Raw genomic sequence first — 23,458 nt, forward strand, 5'->3', positions numbered from 1 at the left:
GGGCGCGGCGCCGGTGGCGGGGAGAGCCGGGCCGCCCGCGGCGACGAGCCGTGCTGGGAGCTACCTCCTCGCTGCCTCCTCGCACTCGGGGCTGTTGCCGTGGGGTGTAGGCGCTGTAGAAGTGAACAGTCACATAAGCATACGCGGTCATACGATAGGAAATAGAGGACGCGGTGCCCAGCCGAAGACGGGCGGGAAGGGTGGCAGCGGGTGCCAGATGTACTGTGCAGACCCGTGTCTACCCTGGGAACTGGTAGGGATAATGGCTTTTCCTGCCTGTACATTGGCCTGGTTTATTGTTGGGAAGCAAAACCATCTTGAATGAAGGTGTCGAAACTGACCAAGGGCACTATAGCGTGTTTGTATTTTTTGCTATGTGTTTATTTTCTCACCAAAGGATGCAATAAATACTTTGTTACTACAGCATTTAGGAGGGGAAGAAATTTACCAACATTTTCTCTTTGAGATTTTCATGAGAGAATACATTTGATGTTGCCTTACGTGTCTGTGAGGTGCAACATCAATTTTGTTGATTGCGTGATGGCGTGAAATAGGTTTGGATGGCATGCCGTAGTACGTGTTTTGGTGAGGTACGTGAATGAACTTAGTTTTGGATCAACAAGTTTCTGATGTTAAAAACAAGTGGGACAACGGATATTGCACTGGGCTCAGTACTAATGAAGAATGTTTTTATGAAAGTTGGAGTCCGTTTGCTTGTTTTAGTATGTGATAACATGTTGTTTTTTTTTGTAGGGGCAGGTTCAGTTCTAACAGTTAAGGGCTTGCTTAAGTAAATGCCAATGTTTAAAAAGGTTGTTTTTTAGATTAAATCGTGCTGTAGTTGGTCATGCGGTTGTCATACTGAAAGTAAATATTATGATATAAGCAATTTGGTTCAGTAAGTGTCAATAAAGTAAGCAGGAGCAGATCTTTGCCAATCAGATTAAGTTTTAATATCAGAGTTGTACATATTAAATGAAAATCAATATTTAATGGGAGGCTATTAAATGAATATTATTTAGCTTCCGGGATACCACGTTGTGCATTATAATGGTCATTGTGTGTAGACATGGGTAGAATCAGTGAGCTGTTGTGGACAAAGTAGGATACAAACAGCCCTTTTTGACTTTGGTTTGGTTTGCCATTCTCCTGCCTGTTCTTCCAAGCTATGCACTGAAGGAGCAGCCCTGATCACTCAGAGGTTTACATGAAACCACTGAATTACAGTGGAGCCCAGCGGCCCTTTTGCACCAACCATTTCTGCTCTGTTTTCACTTGCCTGCAGCTGAAGCCACAGGAAGATGTGGTTGCAGGAGGTACCATATGCATATGCCACAGAGCAGCCTCAGAGTAGGGCTTCACACTTGTTCTCCTGTGACCAGTATGTGAATTTAGAGAGTGTTATGGGATTATTGTACAAACAAAAAATATGAGGGAGATGAGAGCTAAGTGTGTGGCTCTGTGCATCTCTGTGTAGCGACCTGGTTCAGTTAAAGTTGACTGGCTGTGTGGTCCTCAGACTCTCTTTTAAGCACGGATTGCCAGTCCACAGGAAGGATGAGGAAATGTGTTGGTTTCCTGAAATGAACTGATACTTCTACAAGGCAGAGGTTACAGAGCATCATTTGACCCCATCTAGGCAGCTGGAACAGATTTGATCTGAAAGACAAACTTGCTGGTTGCTAATGATCCTCCCATGTTTTCTGTGAATGAGTGTTGCTGTCAGACAGATGTAGCTATGCATGGACAAAGTCAAAATGAGGAGTTTTTGAGCTATGAAAAGGTGAGGAGGCCTTTGATCTGTAGAGTAGTGCTGTGTTTGCTCTACCACAGACAGCAGAAGATAGAGCTGCATGAAATACCTTGATTTATGCTGTATTTTTTAAAAGCCATAAACTGTTGCTTTTGTTATTATTTTTTTTTAGATTAACAGCAAAGCAATGTAGAGAAACAATCAAAAGCTGTAGTGAGAGGATTTTAATACAGCTATTTCATCTTGGGGCCAGATCCTCAGCTGGAGTAATGTGAGAGTAGTCCTATTGGTATTGGTGAAGCTGTGCCATCTTATGCCAGTTGGCTTTCTGATCTGCAATGTTAGGGAGAGATTAACTTGTTAAGCATCTTTAATGATGATTAGAAATTACAATATGATTAAATTTTTATTAAGCAATTGTCTGGGGTTCTAATAACAGTTGATAATTTAGGCAGGACATTAGCTTGCAGCTACCACAATACAAATACATGTGATTTTAGTCATATTCCAGATAGTAGAATGGGGATTAGCAGAGACAGAAAAGTTGGGTGTTCTGTAATTCTGGGTATGAGAGTCTTTCAATGTAGGATCTCCTGGTACAGAGCCACGCATTACTCTACAGGAGCATCTCGCTTGTGTTAGATGCAGATTTGTCCATTTTCCTACTAATAATGGAGAGTTTGAGTTATGAAAGTTCACAGGAGTGGGAGCAGTTTGCAGCCCATCCTGGCTACGGCTCATGGGAATTGCAGCGTTGGGGACCAAATTGTAGTGGGGATAAGACCACCTCAGTGGGCTTCTTGGGCTGTCTTAGATCTAAACTGATAGTTCTTCTTTTGTAAAGGTAGTTGTCCATAGCTGCAACTAGACATTGCACTAATGAAACTGGGGGGCTCTGTGAGATAGTCCTCTTTCTTCCTCTTTCTGCATCCTTAGCCTTGGGAATGGGATCTGTTTAGAAGTACTTTGTTCGTTTGTCGAAATCTGGATGACTAACTGAAGTGTGAAACACAATACAGGTGTGTGGGAAGCTAATCTGCATTGGCACAAAGCATCAGAGTTAATTTATTTCCTCCTGAAATAAGATTGGCATATTAAATGGGATTTAAGAACAAAAAAAATGTGGAGGTGTAACAAGCATTTCATAAATTACTGCTTGCAGAGAAGTAACTTAGTGCCATGTCTGTTTTAAACGTATGTATTTTTGGAATGCAAACTTGTCCATAACTCTTGCTACTTTGGGGTCAACTTTTGCTTTACTTGAGTGCAGTACATGATGTGGTGATTCTTGTATTAGCCAAGTTAGGATGAAAACATAAAACTCATTAGAAATACAATATTTTCTTTTCCTGAGGTGTTACTTGGTCTTGGGTGATGAGTTCCAGTCTGGCTCAGTCTGATGGATGATCCCAGAGCAGCAACTTCCTGCTGCAGTCAGGTGATGTGAAATGAACTGGTTGTGTCCTTTCAGTTCTTCCTAGTGAGGTATCCCTAGATGGAAGTGCCATCCTGGGCAGTACCCACAGACATATTGCCAAATGCCACAAACTCTTTAGTCAAAAGAAATCATGAGATACCTGAGTTTACCTAGTGTTTCACCAGAGGGCAGATCCTTTAGGATGCATTTTTTACTATGTTTTGTTTGTGAAACCTTAGGATTGTATTTTTACATTGAATTGAAAAAAAGTAAATGCATTGTTCACATCATCCATAAAGCTCCTTTAATGATTTCTTTTTTAAGCAAAGAGCCCAAAGTCTAAAGGTCTGGAGAACAGCGTGTCCCCAGAAGGGCATCCACTAGAGATGTATTGAGACAGAGGGAAGTGGTGGGCTATGAGAGGAAGGAGTTTCAGTGGTTTAAGATGTAACTGTTGTAGCCAGTAGCTGATGGGGGGTACTTCAGCCTGTGGCTAATCAAAGATATATAAAAAAAAAAAATGGGGTTGAACCTTGAAGAAAGATAATTAAATAAATCTCATTACTTTTAGCCTCTCATGAGTTAACAGCAAATTTTATGTCATATCAGTGAAAACTTGTAACTCAGCTCTTTAGGAAAGTGTATTGGTTTCTGGGAGTTGGTTTTATTTCTATGTGTTTGTTTGACTTGGGAGGTAGGTGGAGAGAATCATTCTCCCATTTCAGCTGGGCATTCTGAGAACGAAATCATCCATTAGCCAGTCTTACGTTTGCATTCAAGTTCCTAAGATACTAAGTGCTGTGGAGAAATCTTCCTGATGCACGTTCCATATTCCCAAACAGAATTGGCTTTCTGAGGCTGACAGTCTGGCCATTCTTCTCTGTAGTTTCCATACAGCTTTGAAATTGATGATTAAAAAAATCTGCCTCAGTGTTTTAGATTTCAAAATTGTCAGGTCGACTCAGAGCTTTGCTCTTCATTACAATATAAACTATCCAGTAAACTCCAAAATCAATTTATCAGCATCCTGAGGAGTAAATGGTGTATTTTAGTGATGAGTATATAAAGAACTCTGATGTTTCTAGGATGCAGAAAAGTAGTCTCCTTTCTAAAATAAAGTTAAAATAAAGGTCTCAAAAATGGAACACTCATTAGCTAATGGGAGGTTTAAATTGCAGATCTCATGTTTATATATATTTCTGACTGCAGAGTTGTTTCTTATTTCAGTTAAACTGTGGTATGAGAAGATAGTGCCTCTTGAATTGTTTTGTGATAATGTTTTGTCCGTCAGGACTATGTATCAAACAGTAACTTGAAGAAATGTTAGTTTTTGATATTTCTAATATTCAGGGCGTGCACAAGATTTTGTTTCAGGATATCTCTTCTATCACAAAATACTTTTTTAAAATTTGCAGGTATAGCTTGTGGTTGGTTCCAAATAGACTAATATTTCCCCATGCCTTTTAGTAAAAATTCAAAACAAACCAGATATAGCTGAATTTTGTAATACCAAATGGTATTGCTGAGTTTTCTTTGCAGTAAGGAAAAAAAATACTGTAGAGATTAGGTAGTGAAGGAAAAAAATAGTCTTTTCAAAACAGTCAAGGCAAAATAACACTGTTGATGTAGTGATTATTGTTATTAAGAGGACAGAAATGGGGCTGTCATTATGGAGATATATTCGGAGATTATGCTTAAATGGCTTGTGAAGATCAGATATGTGTGTCATTTAGGGTAATTTTGGGGGGCTTACTGCTTCATAACTGTCAAGTAAGAATGGAAGATGTGTTAATTCAGTGCTACCTGCAAAAAGTACAATGTTATTAACATTTTCAATAGGAAAGGGAAATAGGGGTCTTCAGTTTAAGACATGGGGCTTGAGATCTCGGGTCTTGTAAATCTCTGGTATATTTTCCAGTCTCTCTGTAGCAAAGAGGTTTTGGGTGGCCAGCAGTATTTAGAGGTAGATGTATTGGCTCTGGATGAGCTGTTCCGTCTGAGCCAGCTCTATAGAGTGCAGAGATGCTGCCCTGGATGCAGAAGTTTGCAGATACCAGCCCAGGTTTTATTCTTTTCTTTACTATGCGAGTATGCTCAATAAAGTTTATTGGGTGTGCGCTGGTTGTATAAACAATTAGTACAGTTTACTTCTTGCAAATAATATTTCCTTTGTTCACATGTAAAGCATTTTCTGTCAGCCCATTTGTATCAATCATTCTGTCAAATGAAGAAAAGAAAAACATTATAAGGCTGTATTTGTACATCGTAGCTTCTAATTATAATCCAAATAAAATAGATGCTCATTGTTCGCAAAAACAAACTTCAAAAAATAATCATTCATCACCTTCCATTGTTTAAAAAAAAAAACAAATAAAAATTGATTGATTGAATAAAACCACATGGACCAAATATGTCCTTTTTGGCTACTCCAAAATGTTTGTCACAGAATGCTACAGGATTTCAGCAAAATCTGGCCTTTAAAGTGCATAAATTGCATAGTTTGAAATTTCAGTTCCAAACATAGAATGCCCTCTTTTTAACAAGAGCTGATTCAAACTTTAATTTAGATAGTCAAAATTTCAAATGGATCTTGCTTTTATTGTTTATGTGGATTAATGGCTGTAGTCATGGGATGGGTAATGAATTAGAAGCTGTTTTCAAGATAGATGTAATTTCCTTTTTTTGTACCCAAAGCACGCTAGTCTTCCTTGGGCAAAGCCATCTGCACAGGCAGAAAGAGAAACCCTTTGTTTTGGATAGTCTACATATTGATGAATGTTCCTAAACTTTACACTTCCTCTCTTTTTTTGTTAGCTTTTATTGCCATTTTGCTTATCTTTAGTATTTTTGTCCTACGTTTTCAGTCCTGCTTTCCACTTACGTGCTTCTACTTTTCTTACAACTCCAGTAACAACCATATTTTAACCGTGGTGCTGTGCTGAGCTATGTATTGACTCCTCAGTTACTGTTGTTTAAATGTAAATGAATCCTGGCATTGTACTGGTGCTACTTCCCCGTCTTTCAACAGCTTAAAGATTCAGATTCTGTTCTGTAGGTAGCATCTGAAGTCCCTCTGAGAGAAAAGTGGTACTTTTTTTGTTACAAGTAGCAACTGTGCTGCCTTCAATGTAACACAGCGGGTACTGTTAGGTATATTAAGTTGGCTCAAATGAGGACCCTCTATTAGCTTACATCTGCCCTATATATATATATGTTGCTGTTTTGTTCAAGGACCGCTCATAACATTCATTTCAAATACTTAGATTTGGGCTGCTGCAGTTTTTCTCATCTAACTGTCAAATGCATTTGACAAATAGAATAATATAAAATAATTATTTTTTTTTTCTCTAATCAAGCAAAAGGGGCGTTGAATTGTTTAATCACTAGCTTTGCCAGCATGCAGATGGGAAGGCTTTTCAGGTAAGTTGCTCATACAAAATGCCTGAAATGGATAGTAATTAACAACTGGCTCTTCATTGGTATGTTAATTACACTGCCATTTGTCCCGGTGCCTGTCGTTGTTTAAATGTTCAGTTACACTGAACTGAAGCGTTCACTTCCTGGCAAACACAGAATGTATCAGAACAGTTTGACTCTCAGATATATGCAAATATTTTATGGGAAGAGGCATGCCAGTAAATCACTGAGCTGCAAAGAACAAAAACACTGCATATTTGTATTCCTCAGAGGTAAAAGCAAAACCTGTTTTCAGTGCAATACACAGGCCTGATTTTGAAAAATGGTCTCCAGTACTTTTCCAGTAATAATACAGAACACAATTTCATGCAAGTAGAGAATTTTAGGGACTTGTAACTGCTGGCTCACTCTTAGTAAAGGTAGATGGACATCTGGGTGTTAAGTGCCCTTACAATGCATGTACTTAAAAAATCATATTGTCTGTAGTATCTGGATGGAAAACCAGACTGAACTGGAAATACTATTAAAACTTAGATAAGGCTGGGTTTGTTTGTGTTTTTGTTTTTTTTTTTTTTTAATGCAGTAAATTAAAGTCACTTCTAACGAATAGATCAGGTCAGTAGTCTCAGATCTTACTGAACTTGAAGTTTAAATCTTTAGAGAAGGCAGATTGTCTTCTATGATATGGATGGTGCTTTGCAGAGTGCATCCCTAGTCTCCAGATAAGTAAGAACAGACTGTATCTGGTATGCCTCTCAAGTCATTCAGTAATATTCTGAAGAGGGCAGGCTGGTGAAGTTCTGTGGCTGACCACCATGTCAGTATGAGGCTAGTGTTTTCATTTGCTAAGCTTTTGTCACATGGGAAGCGGTTAATCTGCCCAGTGCACAGTGACCCTCAACACGTGGCAGCCGTCAACCTTTGAAATTAGGTGCTGATTTTAACAGAAGCTGTGGGAAATGGATTACAGTCATAAAATGAGCTATAAAATGGCAGTAGCTACTGTCACTGCCTTCCGAGTCATGTTTGATGTGTTTATTGACAACAGATTTGCAGAGACAGCATGGACATGAGTGAGCTGGATTTCCATTGGTTTGTGTCCAACAGGCAAAGTTACTGGCTCAATTTTGAGTCCAACTTTAAAGATTTAAAGTAGTTATGTAGAAAAGCTTGGTTTGAAATGCTACATTCTTGTGTCCCCAGCCACTGAGAGGCTTATTTAACAGCGGCACGCAGGGGCTGGCCCTGTGTGAGAGTTTGAGAAAATAGAGGTCGGTTTGATGACTACTCCTGTGAGTCATGTTCACGTCATAGTACATGGGGACACCAATGGTTTCCTCAGATTTAAATTTAGTTTTATAAAGCATATTTAAGAGATCTGCGTTATAGCTCTGTCACCCTGAAAATGCTCTGCACTTTCTGTAGCGGGTAGTGGTTTGAACAGTAGAAAGCAAGGCTGTGTGATGAAAACTTCCCTTTATTTTCATGAGATTTTCAGCAGCCTTAGGGATACAATGGCAAGTTATTGGATCTATGTAAAGGTTTTGGTGTTTCTGGGATAAGTTATAAGTGTTCTTCGGCTTACATGTTTTGTTTTCATGTAAAACAGACAATTTTTCTGATTTATGTACAAAAATAAAAACTTTAATTTGCTGTGCAGTTGGGTTTGTGGGAACAGCAGCTGCATCGTAGCTGCATTTTATTTTTGCTTACCAGTGAAGGTTTGAAGTATGCATTTTCATTGTTGAAATTAAATTCAATGAACCATTGCTACGAAAAATATGGGAGCATTTTCAAACTCTGTTATGAGGACTGAGAAGCCTGGTCTAGTGGAAGGTGCCCATGCCAATGACACTAGAACTAGATGATCTTTTAAGGTCCCTTCCAACCCAAACCACTGATTTTCTGGCTGGAAAATAAGAATACTTTCTGAGCGCATGGACACAGTTCAAAGGTGAACTAAAGTCCTGATAACTACTCATTAGCTCCTTTCTTGTAGACATCAGAGAGTTTCTGTGAAAATAACTTTGAGGGTATTCAGACCTTTGTTGACTATGAAGCACAGTTTGGATGGGAGAGATGCAGGTCTGCCCTTCAGGAGGACCTATGCATGCTGTGGCATCCAGAATCTCCCTCTTGCTAGAGGTCAGCACCACGGTTACCATCCATGGTGCTGAAAGGGCACCGGGCTCCGTGCTATACCTCACCTGTGCCACAGACCTGGTGTAAGTTAAAGGCTGATGGGAGTGGGTTTGAGCTATTATTTCTGAGTGATAACCATTACCAGGTGAGGTGCTGAGGACATGTTCCATTCTCCTGGCTCTCTCATAATGGCAGTGATCTCTAGCAAAGAGGACAGCACACTGCTGGAGTTAGGAGAGTCTTAAGTGAACTTGACAATCTTCCCCAAATGCTGCATGGTAGGACCTGCAGAATCCACATTTTGCAGTTTCTACACAAGGGCTTAAAAAATGTGTAATGTCTCTGTAGATTCTCTGCCAGCCGCTCTCAGCATCTATGGGTTAAGGTTGTTCCAAGTGAAACTGTTTGTTATGTAGGTGAGGCTGTTATGGGTCCTCATTAAGAACAAAACCCGCTAGGTCAGGCTTGTGCTACATGGCAATCCTATCCAAAAAATAGCCCATCACAGACATTTTGGAATGAAGTGTAAGATTTCCTTTATGGATGCTTACAGAATAAGCAATAGAGAATTTTCTTCTTCCTTTGTTATTGATGGGCACTCCAAAGTCCTTAGGTTTATACAGGTTTTTGGGCTCCTTGTAGTTTATTCAAGCTTGAGACTTGGTTCTTGAATGATCACAGCTGCTGGTTTTATTTCCTCTAAATTAAACTGAGTGTTTCTGGAGTTGCTGTACTTTGTAGTATCTTCCTGCTACAACAAGTGAACTTGTGCCTTTCTGAGATGTAGTAGTCACAGAATCGTAGAATAGTTAGGGCTGGAAAGGACCTTAAGATCATCAGGTTCCAACCCCCCTGCCATGGGCAGGGACACCTCACACTAAATCGTATCACCCAAGGCCTCATCCAGCCTGGTCTTGAACACTGCCAGAGATGGAGCAACTTCCAGAGATGGAAAGAAGGGGTGGCCACTAAGGGAGATCATGAGGGGAAAGAAGGAGTGTCCATGAGGGAAGATAGTGAGGGGAAAGAAGGAGTGGTGACTAAGGGAGATCATGAGGGAAGGAAGGGCAGCCATGAGGGGAGATCGTGAGGGGAAAAAAGGGGCAACCATGAGGGGAGATCGTGAGGGGAAAGAAGGGGCGACCATGAGGGGAAATCATGAGGGGAAAGAAGGGGTGGCCATGAGGGGAAATTGTGAGGGGAGAGGAGGAGCAGCCATGAAGGGAGATCATGAAGGGAAAGAAGAGGCGGCCATGAGGGGAAATCGTGAGGGGAGAGGAGGAGCAGCCATGAGGGGAGATCGTGAGGGGAAAGAACGGGCGGCCACTAGGGGGAGATCATGAGGGGAAAGAAGGAGTGGCCATGAGGGGAAATCATGAGGGGAAAGAAGGGGCAGCCATGAGGGGAAATCATGAGAGGAAAGAAGGGGCAGCCACTAGGGGAGATCGTGAGGGGAGAGGAAAGACAGCTATGAGGGAAGATCGTGAGGGGAAAGAAGGGGCAGCCATGAGGTGAGATCATGAGGGGAAAGGAGGGGCGGCCATGGAGGAAATCATGAGGGGAAAGAAGGGGCGGCCATGAGGACAGATCATGAAGGAAGAGCAGGGGCAGCTATGGGATGTGAGGGGTGGCCATGAGGGGTAAGGGGCAGTCATGAGGGGACATCATGAGGGGAGAGCAGGGGCAGCTATGGGATGTGAGGGGCGACCATGGGGGTAGGGAGACAGCTGTACAGTGTGGGCCTCTGTGAGGGGCACAGGAGGTATGGCTCCAAGTGGAAATCGTGAGGGACAGCCATAAGGGTACATTTTGAGGGGAGATGAGTCTGTCCTTAGTGTTGGCAGTCCTGGGATAATGGTTGGACTTGATGATCTAAAGGTCTTCTTCAACCCAGCTATTCTATGATTCTGTGTTTTTTACGTTTTAGCGATAACTGCCAGTTTGAATTAATACTGTTGCTCTCCATAGCTTTCCCTTTTGTTACCTGTGTTTCTCCATCCATGTTCCATGCATGTTTTAAAAAAGGAGGCCATGTAAATATGTAAGTAATGTTTGAGCTTAGGCAGCTGTAGGCGCAGTAAAACAAAATCTTAGTGCTGGGGTGCAATAGCTGAATTAAAAGATGGATGGTTTTACTTGTTGGCATTTTGGTTGAGTAGAATCAGTTGGAGATGTGTGAGTGGGTGGAAAGAACATTAACATGAAGTTCATGCTGAATTATGTTTTGCTTGAGGAAAACTATTCATTAGTCTCATAGCTGGCACATACCTTTTTATTCCTTCTCTAAAGTAGTATCTGACTACTTTGATGAAAAGGTTGATATGACATTAAGGAATTGGTTCTGCCTCACCTACTGACGATGTGCAAAAAACCTTTCTGCCCTTGGCAGACATAGGCAGCATGCCAGTGCTCACTCTATTCTAGGAAGGTCATACCTGTGGTAAATATTTCAGGGTACACAGAGTCATGGCTCTGTCTGTGAGAGTGTTATGTATGGAGGTTAATAATGTATCTGAGTTCAGCTCCAGAGCTCACTGTGTCTCCATCTAAACCCCTTCATCAGTATTGGTTTTTCAAGATGATCTTAAGGACAAAATGTTCTTTCATCATTGCTATATTTAAAATCACTGTGGTACTTATGAATAAGAATTTCGATTTCAGAGACCAATAAATTTATACTGTGCAGGAAACTTCTTGGCTGTTAGAAGCTGCCTGCATTTTTCATTTCTATCACTGGCTGGCTATGTCATGGCTTAGAATTGACCTGGAAAGGAAGATGGTCTTGTGGTACATGCACTGGACAGGCTTCACGTTTACTACAGACCTTTTAACCTCTGACAAGTAATATCCCCTTGCCACAGTTAAGCCTTCTGATTTTTGTTTCCATTTCTTTTACCTTCAGTTTGCATATTCTGTTTATAAGACTATGTATTCTGGGATCCTTTTTTCATATACGTCTGTTATAAAATGACATGTTGTAGGAGAGTGTGGAGTGCCTATCCTGGAGCAAGCAGAGAATATATTTTTATTGTGATGTGCTAATCGATAGTGTTTTAGTAACAGACTTTTAGTGCAACCACATTGATGTTGGACTAGCAAAGATTTTTCTTCTCCCTTTGGAAAAAAGAAGAGGTTAAAAAGCAGAATATACAGCTTCTTTCTCCTTGGAAACAGCAGCTATTATTTATTCCAGGCACATGAATAACCATTAATTCGTATTATTTTTTTATATAGTAGGTATGATGTTGGGATAATGTGCTTTTTAAGTGTTTTGACAAAATGTACACATGAGCATAGATGAATAGCTATTTCAGTGCAGAACTACCAATGATCCACCTAGCTATGAAGTCTCAATATGGGCTTTACAACTTATTTTGTGGTATCTTGACATTCAGGTTGCTTTTGTCACTCATTTGCCTTTGAAAGCACATTTGTTTATTCTCAGATAGTTACAGTTTGTATTGAGAACAAAATATTCTCTGCTTCATACACAAAAGAAATGCTCAAGCTGTATGAAATACAGTTACACAGAGTGAAAATTGTAAGATAGTTTTCAAGTGTTTGTTGTGTGTTTGAAAGTTGAATTTAAAAAGCAGAAAAATTCATTATGTGGGGGTATTTGGTTAGTATGTTAAGTCAAACTGCTCTTTAAATCAAGTCAGTGAGCTGTCACTGCAAGTAAATACATTTTCAGAAATCAAATCATGATTCTTTCTAATATTGAAATCTAATGATAAGGTATTTGTAATGATTTCTTGGTAAGTGCATTTGGCTGCCACTAGTTATTTGCTTTTTGGCATAGAGTCCCTCGTAGAAGCTGGAACCTCATCGTCAAGTCTGGCATTCAGACTAATTTTATGTCCTTTTTACGTGTCTGTGCTGCTCTTCAGTCGGCAAATATCAAAGCAAAAAACTTAGTTTGGTCAATATTTACAGACAAATGCTCAGCATGTTTTTTGACAAACATCCAGTTTGTTTATAGTGAGAGTTTTTTCAGTATTGTTCTTCCCTTCTCTATTTGATCAATCCACAAAACTGTCTGTATACTTTTGGGAGCAAGTGGGTTGTAATGGATGTCAAATCACGTTTAATATGAATATGGGGACATGGAAAAAAATTCGTTTGTTGTTCCATGTTCTCATTTGTTTTAGTATTTCACTGGTAGAACATGCAGTGAATTATCGAAATTTTGTAAAATCAGTAAGAACACGGCCATTTCAGCTGATCACTTCTTGGAAGCCTGGCAGAGCTTATCTGGAAACATCATTTTCTCATTTTAATATTGGTAATTTTAAAAAGCAAAATACGAGATTCAGTATTCTAAAAGTTGCTCAGGGAATAGCTCTGTGAAGAAGTTAAGCAGAAAAAAGTGTTCTGAAATTCATGACAAATTCTTGGGTGTGTAGTAAACCTAAAATAACACCAAGGAATCTACTGCAGCACAGTGTAGCAGAATTTTATATTTTTTATATTCCTATGAAGGTTTCCCTTACGCAGTGATGTTCAGGTGTTTTATTTGGAGCATTTGTGGGAATCAGAAATTCTAGAAAGTAATAAAAAAATGCAACTGCAGCTACCTTTGAAATTCCAAAAGCCTGTGGGCTATTATTATTATTGATGTTATTATATTATTATTGTTATTATTATTCGCAGACATGAAAGATACAATATGTGAAATTACCTAAAAGGCAGAATGGTTTTAGAAGCGTTATCAATCTTGGGACAGCAAAAGATAGAAAAAAATCACCAAGACCTTTATTTGTCACTTTATTTTTGCTTGCAGAAGATTTCAGGTTTTGGGAAGCTCATCTTTGAAGGTGAGGGTAGCTGCTAATATGGGTTGCTGTGTTAGAGCAGTTAAGACTTCATGTTCTGAAGCTTGTCCTCTGTGGGAGCTTAAGCTGAACAAATCCACATCTCTGGTACATGCCAGTTGAATGGTGTGAGAAAGTTGGTGTACTCTTCACGTGGCTTTTAAAGCTTCAGTTAGATTTGAATCTGGAATTTTCTTATAAGTCCTTTCCCATGGTCTGAAGGCTGGACTATAGTGCTTCTTAACCTGGGCCTGGAGTTTGGAAAAATAATAGTTTGGAGCAATAGATTACACAAGCTGTCTGTTCACTTTCATGTCTCATTTGAGTCGTATGAAGATTTTGTCTTTGCTATGGGAAAGTGAGGTGTTTTCTTCCATCTCTAGAGAAAAGAAATTAAAGAAATGTTACTCAGAAAATCTCCTTTGACTTACTGGAAGTTTAGAAAAGGATAAAATGAACTGAATATTTAATATGCAAGGCTGAGGCTGGGTTTTAAAAAATGGAGTCAAATGTGGTGGTTTTTTTCTCCTGCAATTTTTTAGACAGAAAATGTTGCATTAGAAATTGTGAGGAAACGAAAAAATACTAAACCACTCCCTATTTTTAGAACATGTTTTATGATGAATAGTGATACTATTTTTTTAGGGCGTTTCACATAAATATTTTTGGTAATAAGTTGGTGTGTGGAAACACCTGAAAGGTCAATTAATTATTGAAACATCAAATAAGCATCATTTGCTTGTTGATCAAGCAGAACTGAAGTGATTAGTCAATAAAATCAATAAAATACTGTTTAATGAAAACAATAGCATTTTGATTACCCAACAGTGCCCAAGGATGCTGTAAATATACTGATAATTAAGTGTTTAGTAATGCAAGTTCCTGTTCTGAATGAAATTTAAAATGAACCTTCTGAGGCACACTTAAAACAAATCTTTATAATAAATAATAAAGACATTTGAAAGACACAAGTAATTTAGACCAGAGTAGTGGATTATGTTTAGTGTGAGGTGTCCCTGCCCATGGCAGGGGGGTTGAAACTAGGTGATCTTAAGGTCCTTTCCAACCCTAACTATTCTATGATTCTGTGTTGTCCCTGAGCTTTCTGCAGCTGGTGGGGAATGATGTCTCAGTGTGTGTGGGTGCATTACAAAGGCCACAGGTCTCTGACCTCAGCCTGGTCAGTGGCTTGCAGGGCAGCTCATGGACTGCCACTAAAGCAGTAGTGGTCGGTTTAGTCTGATGTAGTTTGGCAGTCACCACTTCCTCAGAAATTGTATGTGAATATCTTTCATGGTCTTTATTACTGGCCCCTCCATGACTTGGCTCAATAAGATGACCACCAGAGGTGATTTATTATGGTGATTGACTCATCTTCTGTTGTAGAAGACAGGTCAGGTGCCAAATCTCACTTTTGTCTTGATCTGGCTCCTTGAATTTTCAAATTTTTAAATTTTAATAAATTTATATTTTATGTAATACTATTTTATATAAAAATATAAATTTCATAAATACTTGCACCTGTGAACTTAAACAATGCTTACTGTGCTTGTCCACCTCAATGAAAACGGATTATAAGAGTATTTATATGAAACAGTTGTAAGAGGGAACCAGGAATGAAGTCAGCCACAAAAAAAAAATCTCTGCTCCTTATTTAAGAAATATGTTGTCAAAGTTCTTCCAACTTGAAACTAGAGTTGTCATAAATATGCTCATGAAATCTGGTAGCTGAATTCTGCTGTAATTAACAGAAAATAAGGACAAGAATCAAGTGCTACTTGCTCTCAAGTCACATAAAATGACTTTCATGTGAATTCTGTGCATTTCTGCTAGAGAGGGAAAGTAAAATAGTCAAGAGAAGGCTTTGGATTCTAAGGGAAGCAAAGCTACCCCTGATCTGCATTTGGTGAAGATCAGTTTGGGTCAATGTTTTAGGCAGATTTATTACCCATTGCTTTTATTTTGTTGCATATTTACAGCTGTTCAGTACATTTAATGTAGTTGATAGGAGTTTAGAGCACTGATGTTGTTATGATGTAAACTCTGGAGAACCACAGGAGGTTTGTCTTGTGTAAACCATTGTAAGTATTTTAAGTTTCAAAATAATTTCTGCAAATTGACAGTTGAGCTTGTACATGAGCAAAATAGGTTTGTGATCAAGCACTGGTATTTGAAATCTAAACCCACTTTTGTTGCTGGAAAAGAATTTGCTAGGTGGATAGTAAAAAGCCAGACCTCTTGATAGAAGATAACATAAGCATTATTTTAAAATAAATAGATTGAAGATGAATGAATAAAAATGAAGTCTCAAATAATGACATAGTAACTGCTTTGCACTCATTATTATCATAAGACAATTGCTTAGGAATTTATAAAAGAACACATGCATGGAAACATCGTTGAACAACTTGGTCTATTGGAAGGTGTCTCTGCCCATGGCAGAGGGTTGAAATAGATGATCTTAAAGTCCTTTCCAACCCAAACCTTTCTATGATTCTGTGATCTTTCAACAGTTATTTTGTAGAACAGGGAAATGAAACAAGATGAGTAGTTTGGGGAAGGACAAGTAGCAGTGATATAAAACTAATAATCAGTAATCTGGAGCAAGGGCATACTATGGAAATTGCTTGATTTGATTGTTAATGAAATAAATTAATAGGGGTAGTTGGCTAATTTCTTACCTTTGTAGAAGAAGGGTGCTTAAGAAATGTCGTCTCCTGCTCATGATGTAAAAACTGGCTTTCCTGTCCCAAAAGAAAGATTTTTCAAGCCCGGCATGCCTTTGCCAGCACTGGCCAAAAGATGAGGAGGTGAATGAGAAATAGAAATGATGCATAGTTTGGGGAACCTAATTTTTTGGTAATTGATTTAGTGCTTCTTCCATGTGTCACTAACATCAGCCGAAATAATATCAAGGCAGAAAACATTTAAGCACAGAATTATGTTGTGTCAGTACATAATCATGGTCCACGGTTAAGGTAAACAGGTCTGTGATGACATTTTCTGAGCAGAATTCCAGTGGCCTGAAGACAGGTAGGGTCACATTCAGACAGCATAAATGATACTGTTGCTGTTCACTGGAGTTTCACTGTGACCCTTTGTGTAAGATAAGGACCTAACTCTCTTGTTTTAATAAAGGATCCTTTGATCCTGAAACAGCCTTTCAAAGCCAGCTTTTCATCCTCTCTGCAAACTGGCCTCTTAGAGTAGCTGCCCTACTTCCCCATATGTGCACTTTCCCACTTGTGACTACTTACACCTGAGAGGCTTGCCAGGTATTGGAGGCTCAGGTTGTGTTTTCAATGCAGCACTACTCCAGGTCCCTAGATTTGCTTTTAGCCCACTTTTCTGTGCACTTCCAGACTTCGGATGCAATTTCTTCAAATGTGTTTGTCCATCATAATCATGGTAGAGACCTAGGCAATGTTCTGCTTCAGTTAAAGCCCCCACTTCTGGAATGAGAAAAGATTTACCAAATTTTAGAGGCAGGCCAGGCACTTAGTTTCTGATGACAGTCTTCAAATTCATACTGTAGTGCAGATATACTTCTTGTTTTAATTGTGAGGTGGGTTATTATTTTTCAAGATTAGAGACATGCTTTCAAAACAAGAACCATTAAGGACTCTTTTTTAATCTTTTCTCCTTATTTTGAATTCCAGCAACCTCTTTTTCTTGAGGGGGATGGTCATGATTTGGCACCAGTTGGTTGTATTGGCTTATAGAGGGAGTACAAAAAATAGTTCATCTAAGCCAGAGGCTATTCAGTGGCTAGCTAGAGCATTGGCACCACTGAGGAGTCTGGCCTAATTTATAAACATGAAGTGGAAAAATAGCCAGAGAAATATGCATGGAAGTATGTGAGCAGGTGAGTTGGTGACATGCTGTTTGTCAGGAAGGTAGGAGGAATGAAGAAGTAGCCACCCTTTCTCTTCTTCCCAACCTAACCTTTGGTAGGCATATGTGTCTTCTGTCTGTTCTTCAGGTTGAATTTCTAATCTATAACAAATCCTACAGTAGGTGCAGAAGTGAGACTCTGGGTCATCTTCTGGGTGAAGAAGGGCCATTCTGAGTTTATTCAGTTATATATGGGTTGTTGGTCATTCAGGCAGAGAAGGCATAGGAAGTAAGCATAAATGCAGTTTGCATACTTTTCTTACACCCTGATGTCTGTGGGAATTGTTGTGCCCTTGGTCTGGTTGAAGGGCATTTCCAAGCATGACTGAAATGAACAAAGTGATTAGCATGAAAACAGGAAACAAAAATAAGCAAAATATTATCAAAGTAGCATTCAAAATCACTTAGGAGTACTGTATAAAATAATTTTTCATGGTATGAATCATAAAATTGATGCTTCTGCAACTGGGTTTTTGGGTGCTATGCTTCCTGCATGCCTAGATTTGGATGCTTCAGAAGACCTTTATCCTGAAGGGGTATGTCTCTCATTGTCTCTCAAGCTGAGCACTTAAGAGCAAGAATTCCCCTGAAGTAGACCAAAACTCTTTTTGTCACAGTCTAGTTCTAATTCTCTGACTTCATTCTGCCTTCTTTTGCACGTCACTGTGGTGGTGTTGAACGAGAGGCCATGCAAAAAAGTACAGTTTGTACTGAGATTCCAGGACTCCACAAACGGGCTGTGTGTTCACAACAGTAAAGTCTAGAGGCACCACAGAGGTTTCACCTCTTCGCTTCAAAATCTGCTTTCCCAGTCTACTGGTGGCATGTATGGTAGAAATCTCTTAGATTTGTTAGATTGCATTAGGTTGGGCATTTCCAAAGTCACAGCAGAAAAAGCAGTGAGCAAGATGACTAGATTTGGTCTCTAGACCCCCAGTTAGGCTACGCTCTCAAATGGTTGGTCACTGTCTCTGCTTAACAGCCAGTCCCCTCAAATGATCACCTTAATCGCATCCTCTCCCCCACTTCATGCATATTTAACATTCACCTGTGATGCTCTGAGTTTAATTTTCCAGAGAGGTTTCTCTAGTAACCACTCACCATATGCCCTAATTTGTCTTTAAGATTATGGGGGAACCCACCCTACAACCCGAAGTACAGGGCATCATGATGGGGGGGAAAGTTTTTAATTAAGCAGGATTTATATGTTATTTTTAAAAACCCTCCCTATCTTAGTAGCTGGTTCCAGAACCTAAATGGTTAAAGTAGAAAATGTTAGTAATTTTGCTGCAAATAAATTGATCAGTATGCAAGACGGTTGTCACCGGCTGAATCATGGTCCACAGTTAAGGTAAACAGATCTGTGATGACATTTTCTGAGCAGAATACCAATGCTGCTACATTTCTTCCCAGAGGTTTCTGACACTTCTTATATGCGGATAAAATTTCTTTTCAAGAAGGTTTTGTTCACAGGAAAGAAATAGCATCTTTGCAAGAGTCTTCGTCAAAGGTGGGATTTATTGTATTTCATGATGTATTTGTTATCGTGATTCTGTTAAGAACAGGGAAAAGAGTGTTTTTGCTTTTCTCTGCATATGCTCTCTGTACAGTAGATTTTTCTGATGCGGAGTCTATTTAAAGTATCTGGCAATGGAATGCAAGTAAAACAACGTTAACAGTTATCAGGAACAATGAAAATGGTTTATTTTTTGTATTCTCTGAGAGCAAGCTCTGTTTTATAGTATCTGTAGTTAACATGTAAAAGCAATGACTGTATATACAGCTAGATCTTTAGGTGTTTCTGTGAAATATTTTTATCTACATGATAGCTTTGTATTTTCATTGGCATATTCTAAAATAAGAGATATGGTTTAGTTTGTTCTTAAATGTCTCTGTGCTAGGCAGAAAATCCTCTTTGCAGCTGCCTGCAATCAAAATCTTTTTGCTAAGACGCATCTAACTCCTGTATGACTTCAGGGTACAGAAAAATACAGTTTCTAAAGAAGTTTTGGAAATCTGCTTCTTAAAACATTTAAAAATCTCTGTGTACGATGCTGTGCATGGGAGAGGGCACGTTTGTAATCATGCATTTAGCTTTAGATCCACTAAAGATTTACTTGGAGGTGATTGATGTCTCAGTCATTCTATGGATTAGCGGTCGGAAATCTGTCGCATGTGTATTAATAAAAGTAGAATCTTTTTTGTTTAATTGGATGCTGGTATCTGAGTTTAATCCTGGTTATTACAGTAGATATCAAAGGGTAAAAAAGCCTTGTGGAGGGCATCCTCAGTGGTACTTGACATGTAATAGCAAGCCTGGAACAGGTCATTAAAGTTAATGTCAGGGATTCAAAGTCCACTGAAGTTGGCAAAAGCATTTCTCCAGTAGGCTTCACATTTAAACCTGACCACATCTGTGGCGGGCATGTGTAGGCGAGGAGGGTGCCCAAGTAGCTGAAAATAGTATGGTTAATAGGACCTTTAGTAAGATGAACTTAAAAAGGCTTGTCATGCACATGAACTGGTTGCATTTCAGACCTTCACAGCAAGATGTATGGCTGTGGTTTCTGGAAGGGAGCAGAGCAGGAAGCGCCATCTCTGGACCTGTGTGATGCTGACTGTGAAAATACCTGGCCAAAATGCTGTGCTGCTTTGGGGGTGTCTTGGCAAATCACCTATTGTGTAAGAGACAAGTTAGAGCTGTGTTTCAGGCAAAGGATCTGGGGTGGGGCTCAAGATTACAGTTTGGATTTAAGAGATGCAGTTTATTAATTCTCAGTGTAAAAAGAGAAGTCCAGGTTCATCCTGGTGTGTTGCCCGTCCAGTAATTCTTGCTGTGATTGTGGTTCACAGGCACTTTTGAGGAATCCTTGGGCAGCACTTGGCTTGCTTTTTGTGTTCTGCTTTCTGAAGAGCACAGTAGCTGGGTTTTGTACAGATCTTTACAACAAAGCGTGAGATGAACATGGAATTTATCAAGAATAAATCCCTGTGGTTTATCCGTATATTTTTAGCCTACATTTGCAGATTGTCTTTCATTTCAAAAAGATCACAGAATATTTCAGGGGTGACTTACATGTGGTGCTGGAAGAAAGTGTAATAGCCAAAGCTTGGAGCAGTGACATGAATTTGGGTAGAAATGGAGGGACTCACTCAGCTGTTTCTGTATTGAGCACGGATGTTGTGCCTGGATTAGTATGGCTTCTCAGGTATCCCCAAGATGAACATGAGTATTGGTGGCAGGATAAGGCCTGTGCCCAGGCATGACAGTGATAAGAGCTGTTAGGTGTCATCTAACTGGAAGAAGATGTACTGAAAACGACAAGTGTTACACTGGGGTTTAATAGCATTTCCATGTTCTTTGGCCAATCTCTAGGTAACTTTCTAACTTTAAATACTGCGTGTATTCTTGCAGTGGAAAAGTGATTTCTGTTTGGCATTCAGGCATTCTCAGAGCACTGCCTTGATGGTTATAGGTAATTTTCACGGACATTCAGCCTGATATTGTTTTACTTGCTGAACTTTATACCCTTATGCTCGTGTTTTAATTTGGGGTAAAATGAGCAACACTTGTTTTATATCCGTTGCCAGAAGGAAAGGCCACTCTGAGAAGGTCCAGTCTCAGAAAGAGAACAGCTTGTTTCCTAATATTCGTTGCTGCTGAAACACTTCAGCAAACATCAGTGTTAAGGTATGTTTGGACACGGGCGTACATGAGCCTGGAAACATGATCTTTGATTGTTGACCCCTTTTTTTGTTTTAATGTAACCAACTTGACATCTGCTTCTGCCGCGCTGGGCTTTTATACTAGTTTATGCTACAACAGAATAGCTTCATTTACTTTCAAGAGGCTGCCCTAAATTTTTGTTGATGTAACTTCACACAATGGTAGTTTGCTCTTCTCTTTTTTTATAGATTTTTTTGGTTTTGTTTAGGTCTGTGTCCAATGCACACTTCTTTTATAATTATTATTCTTTTTTATGGTAATAGGCTCCCTGGAGTACCTCTCTCCCATAATATTTCTAACTGAAATTCCTCCTCTTTGTTGTCTTCCTGGAGCATGCATAGACAGGTAACTTCTCAGGTGCATAGTCAGAGAAGCAGCTGGCCATTTTATCGCATTTTTCTTCTAGCTCATTTTTTGAGATAACACGTTTCTACTTTTCTCACCAGCTCTTTTTTATAAATATAAAAATATCACCAAATATCTGGTCCTTTTAGATGCTTGCAGATGAGTACAGATGGAAGATACTTGGGAAGCAGCTCAGATCCGTTCCTTCATCTCCCCAGAAGTTCTTGCAGCCTGCAGCAGGGAGCTGCTGCATTTGTGAGCAGTTTTTAAAGCTGCAATCTAGTGGTTTGTATTTTGGTGCCACTGTTCAACTTTGACAAATGGGTGCCTTCCAACACCCGTTTGCCTGCAGCTGAACAGTGGGGTCACTTTGTCACCTCTGTCCCTGAAGTCCTGTATTGCTCTGCTATTACAATTTGTACCCTGAGACTGTGTCTGAGGTGCTTAACTGCTGCTCTGGCTGCTCCCGCTGAGGCAGGTCAGGTTCTGGGTGCTCTATACTCCATGATGGTTGTGTCCTTAGAGTTTCTTTCTTTGCTGTGTTCACTGCGTGGCTTGAAGAGTCCCAGCCTTTTGGTTTCTCCATCTGCAGAACTGGAAAGGTAAATTGGGTGTCTTATACATCGATGTATATGCAGGTCTGTCACAGGTCTGTCACACCGTCAGGTTGTTGCATAATGGAAAGTCTTTGGGTTTGAAGGACCTGCAACTTTCTTCCCTCTTAGTTGAGCTTTCACGTGGATTGTCTGTGGATCCCCTGATTATTTTATTCTTTCCTTGTGCTTTTATCTTGGAAATTGGGATTTTTTAAGACATCCTTTTAAAGTGGTCAGCTCAGTGATCTTGGTTTTCTTCTCTCAGGACCATGAAGATATATTTAAAGGCTATTTAATGTAAAAAGTTACTTTCTTCATTGCGCTGTTTTTGATGTGCCATTCTAGAGCTCCGAACACCTCCACAGTAACTCTTCAGCTTATACCCTAATAGACAGCTGATCTATTTATTGCAAATATTTTCTTTCAGGTGTTTTTGGACACTGGTACAGCTGAGCCTGAAGCTTGGCCATTCCTCTAGCCTTCATTTTTTTCTTTTTTTCTTATAAAAACATACACGGTTTCTGTTTTTCCTTAGTACTTGAAATTTGCTAACTACCTTTGTCTTCATACATGGAATCATAAAATCAACAAGTTTGGAAAAGACCTTTAAGATCATCAAGTCAGACTTTACCCCATACATTAAGGATTAAAATAAGAGCCAAAAAAATTCATTCTGCCTAGCCACAGCCACCTAAATTGGGGGGCAAAACTATCCAAGTTGTCAGTGGGGAGAGCAAGGAACCTATAGAAAGAAGCTTACTCAACCTGTTTTGGATGCACCTCTAAGTATGGGGTGTATAGCAGTGCAAGGCTGGTGCTTTATTTGCCTTTCAGTGATCTATAAAGTTGTTATATAAATACTTAGCTTGGATTTCTAGACTTCTAAGAGTAGATGAATCCAACCCATGGCCTGGTTTTTTGTAATTCTTTAGATTGAGGAAAATGAGGTTAAAAAAAGTTCTTATTGCAGTTACAGTGTTGGTTTTACTCAAAATACAGCGCATGGTTGATCTAAAATTGTTTTACTATTACTGCTTTAAAAAAAATCTGATCTCCTTGATGATCTGTGCTGGAATATGTTTCTGAGTGACAGGGACACTTTGCAGGTAAATTTATTATGGTTCTTACCATCTGCTTTAATAAATGAGTAAGCAGAGCATTTCATAATTACCTTCAGTTGTGTCAGTGGAATGTGAGTTTGAGTGTTCCAAGTGAATTATTGGCATCAGACTGCTAAGTATACTTAATTCTGGAAATAGTGATTTAACAGCTATTTGGATGCTCATCCTTTTATTTGTATGGCAACATGCTAATATATATTTAATGTAGAGTTTCCACACAGCAGCAGCTTTA

The 23,458-nt window shown here is 39.4% G+C and overlaps 1 protein-coding gene across 5 annotated transcripts in view; it reads left to right on the forward strand.

Annotated features, from left to right (window-relative positions):
- Positions 1-23,458, forward strand: part of ARNT2 (aryl hydrocarbon receptor nuclear translocator 2) — a 101,159-nt gene that overhangs the window by 387 nt on the left and 77,314 nt on the right. The window contains exon 1 of one of the 5 annotated variants that reach the window (XM_061371375.1): positions 101-253. The exons of 2 other annotated variants lie outside the window; for them this stretch is intronic. The gene's annotated coding sequence lies outside the window, so the exon portion shown is untranslated. 2 more of the 5 variants (XM_061371376.1, XM_061371373.1) reach the window with 2 other exon arrangements.

This window comes from Neopsephotus bourkii, unplaced genomic scaffold, assembly GCF_033783945.1.
Source record: "Neopsephotus bourkii isolate Nb327-2 ecotype Australia unplaced genomic scaffold, CSIRO-AGI_Nbou_v1 NB_1572, whole genome shotgun sequence".
NCBI lineage: Eukaryota > Metazoa > Chordata > Aves > Psittaciformes > Psittacidae > Neopsephotus > Neopsephotus bourkii.